At 47.3% G+C, this 3,943-nt stretch overlaps 1 protein-coding gene across 2 annotated transcripts in view; it reads left to right on the top strand.

Annotated features, from left to right (window-relative positions):
• The window catches only part of PTPN5 (protein tyrosine phosphatase, non-receptor type 5), a 131,560-nt gene that overhangs the window by 108,641 nt on the left and 18,976 nt on the right, over nucleotides 1-3,943 (top strand). The gene's annotated exons all lie outside the window — the stretch shown is intronic.

The following is a 3,943-nucleotide window of genomic DNA, read 5'->3' as shown; positions in this document are numbered from 1 at the left end:
TGCCCCTGGATGAGCCACCTGCAGCTCTGTCTTAGGGCCCACCCCAGCCTCAGGACCCCATTCACCCCAGTCCATGCCTCTGCCCCTCTCTCTCCCTTACTGTGGGGGCTTTGATCTGCCCCCTCTCCCTCCCACTCCACAGACTTACCAAGGTGGCAGTGCTCTGCATGCTACCAGGATGCATTCCTGGCCGCATGCAGGTTGCAGGTGTTCATGTGCATTTGTGTCTGTGTGCACGCCCCCCACTCCTGCTGCAGCCACCTGGAGCCTGCACCTGGGCTGCCCCATGGTCCTCTGTGCTGCCACCACTGGGCAGCCTGGAGGCGTGGAGCAGAGCCCAGGCACAGGCTCCAAAACCACATGCACAATTAATGTGTTAAAAAAATTAATGCAAGAACCAATTAATGCGTTAATTGCTCACATTAATTGTGATTAGTTGACAGCCCTAATTAGAATGAATGGATTGTGGTTGTGGTGGGCCAGTAGGGGGTGCTCCTGCGCTGAGTTGCCTGTCTTACTGTGCCTGACCCCTAAGCCATGCTCTGGGTACCCTATGTCTGGCCAACTCCCTTTCTGGAGCACACCTGCAAGCCTGGTATAACCGCTGCCATCATCTGGGCCTGGGTCTTTGTTAGGGCTCTGGGCTGCTCAGAGCCCTGAGACCAGAGCCTGGGTGGTGGCAGCGATTGCCCCAGTCTTGCGGGTGTGCTCCAGGAAGGGGGTCAGCCAGATGTAGGTGCTCCAGAGGAGACACCCGAAGTGGGCTTTTGGTCGGGCACAGTGAGGCGAGTGGCTGAGCACAGGAGTGCCCCCTATTGGCTTGCCATACATGGTGGCAGCAGTAACCCCAGGTTTGCTGATGTGCTCCAGGAAGGAGGTTGACCAAACATAGGTGCCCCAAGGGAGGCACCCAAAGCGTGGTTTAGGGGTCGAGCGCAGTGAGGTGGGTGGCTCAGTGCAGGAGCACCCCCTACTGGCCTGACACACATGGTGTCAGGGCTGGGATCCCACAGACTGTCTGGAAGGCATAATTTTGGGGAAGGAAGTTGAGTTACTGAAAACCCTTGAACAAACAAGTTTTGAATTTGGCATCAGGTAAACTGGACAGGCTAGCTAAGATGAGCATGGCTTTTTACTGTTCTCCAGTAGAGGAGGCTACTTTTGAATGCTTCAGGCTAACAGAAGCAACCCAAGATACCATGGTGGGGCTAAGCACCCCCAAGGTCTGTAAGGCCTGTGTACCCCAGGCTACACAGAGCCCTGAGACCAGAGACCAGGTGGTGGCAGCAGTTACCCCAGGCTTGCAGGTGTGATCCAGGAAGGGGGTTGGCCAGACAGGTGCTCCAGGGGAAGCACCCAAAGCGTGGTTTAGGGGTTGGGTGCAGTGAGATGGACGGCTCAACACAGGACCACCCCCTACTGGCCCGCCACAGTGGTTATGCACATTACTTTTACCAATCCACCCAGCACAGTTCTGTCCACAGAGTCCCATGTTTCCACAGTTTGCATGACAGCTATTTTGGGGTCCTGAGGCCAATATCATTACTCATTCCACAGAATTCCCAGAAAAGTTGCCATGTGAATTGTAGAGGGACCAGAATTTGTAAAAGTGACCAACCTGAGGACAGAAATAAATCTAGACTAAAATTTTCAGAAGTGTCCAAATGACTTAGGGGGTCTATGTCCTATTTTCAAAAATGACTTGGCACTAGATTTTTACAGCTATTTATATATCACAGCATGGCAAGGCAAAAATGATTTAGACCTCTAATCTCTTCCCAAAAGTGACTTAAGAGCTTGTTTGTCTTGCTTCTGTGCTAAGTCTGTAAACACCACCAAGAAGCATGGCCCTCCCACACTAGTTCACCCACTCTGCATACCCCATCTCAGAAATGAAGCAATGTAGACACCTTATTAGAAGCCCTGAAAATGCAGCCTAATCCTGCTCTCAGGCTTGAATTTCAGATATGCTTCTCAATGTGCATCAGGGCCCCTCTAGGGCAGCTACACCATCTCCTTTTGGGATCTGACCTGCACAAGCAGGAGCAAGTAAGTGGGGCACATCTCAAAAAGGAGGTAGTAAAGTTTGAAAAAGTACAGAGAAGGGCAACCAAGATGAGCAGGGGTATGGAGCAGCAGCCATGCCAGGAGAGACTGAAAAGGCTACAACTCTTTAGTTGGGAAAGGAGCAGACTGAGTGGGGATATGATAGAGGTCTATAAAATCGTAAAGGTTGTGGATAAAGTGAGTAGGGAACTGTTAATACACCAAGTCCCAGGTAACTAGAAGTAGAAGGCACCCACTGAAATTAGCATGACACAAGTCTAAATCTAACAAGAGAAAGTACTTTTTTCTGCAGTGCATAGTTAACTTGAAGAACTCATTCCCACAGGAAGTGGTGGATGCCAATAGTAGTTCTAGATTCAAAAAGGGACAAGATAAATTCATGGATGATAGATCCATTAGCAGCTATTCAACAGAACAGCCATGAATGAAACCTTTGACATTTCTAAACCAATGGTGGTAGCTGCCATGGAGGTATGACAGGGAATAGATCACTCTAGATATATCCAGTTTAAAGTGTCCACTGCTGCCACTGTCAGTTGTAAGCTAGTGAGCTAGATGGACCACTGGTCAGTATAGCATTTCTTATGTTGTTATGGTTGTGCTTCTTATTGGGAATTGAGGGCTCAGCCCAGAACATAGACAAGGCAAATAAAAATGTAAACTTCATTGAAAGAGAGATTTGGATTCCTCAAGCATATGGCTGTTTTGAAAATTTCACTCATGGAGACCTGAGGAAGGAGAAAAGCCAAAGAGGAGATAATGTCCTGGACTGTCTTTCTGCTATATAGCTTACTCACTGTTGTTTTTAGAGCTGGAATGTCACACAAGGATGCAAAATAAACTTTGCATCAATGTTTCCTGTTTGCCATCACTGACAGACTCTACCCTGTCAAGTCAGCCTCAGAAAACACTGCACTGCAATGCTTCTACTACCACAGTCGTGGAGCTTGCATGCTGCAGCCTATACATCTTAACAGAGATGTATCTTTCCTGATACCTTTTGTGTCAACAATTAAATAGTACCATAAATCTCAGCCCTAAATATAGGGTAGGATCTTTCATCCTAACATCTTCCTATATTCCCGTTTTTTCCTGCATGTTAAGCTAAGAACGCTAGGCCTCAAAGGTGTGTAGATTCAGAACTGAAACATTTGTTCTGCCATGATGCTAGTAAAAGAGGTTTTGTGTTCCTACTGTAGGCAATGACTTTGCTAATGTGAGGATGAACAGCTCAGTATCTCAGTACCTGTGTCGCATCCAATCTTAACTGACAGACAGCCCACAGAAATGTGTGGGCGGCCTTACTCCACTCATTTCAGCAGTACAGCGTCTGTGCTATTGATAGCTGCTGGCGCATTTGACAATTTTTACAATGGATTCTGCAATTTTGGAGGAGGAGAGGGGGGAAAAATGCAATCTGTGTAAATAATTTTACATTGAGACAATGGGCCAAATTCTGTACTGGTGGTGATTGGGCAGTTCCAAGGAAGGAACAGCACCTATTTACACCAACAGAAAAGTGGTCCAGTAACACTGTTTGGTTGTTGCTCTTTCTTATGCTTTGAATTTTTTAAAACTTTTTACCGTAAAGATAAAAGGCAAAACTGGGATGGTCTTTGAAGAGGTACAGAGAGGGGAGGTTTTTTGCAAGCAGCCTCTACTGCCTTCTTTATATAGCCTTGTAAAGACTTCCCACAATAGTAGCCTTGCTGCTTTCACTCTTTTACCCCAGGGGAGCCATTTTCAGAGAGCTAGGGAGAAAACAATTATCTGGTCCCATCTAATCCACACCAGTTTCTAGGGAAGGTTCATAAACGTCACAGTCTCTGCTATGCTTCTGGGTGGTACAGAGTTCCTATATTCCTCAGATACACTA

This window comes from Alligator sinensis, unplaced genomic scaffold (assembly GCF_000455745.1).
Source record: "Alligator sinensis unplaced genomic scaffold, ASM45574v1 scaffold983_1, whole genome shotgun sequence".
Lineage (NCBI taxonomy): Eukaryota > Metazoa > Chordata > Crocodylia > Alligatoridae > Alligator > Alligator sinensis.
Note: the sequence above shows the minus strand (reverse complement) of the source record. Positions and strands in the feature narration are given on the sequence as shown.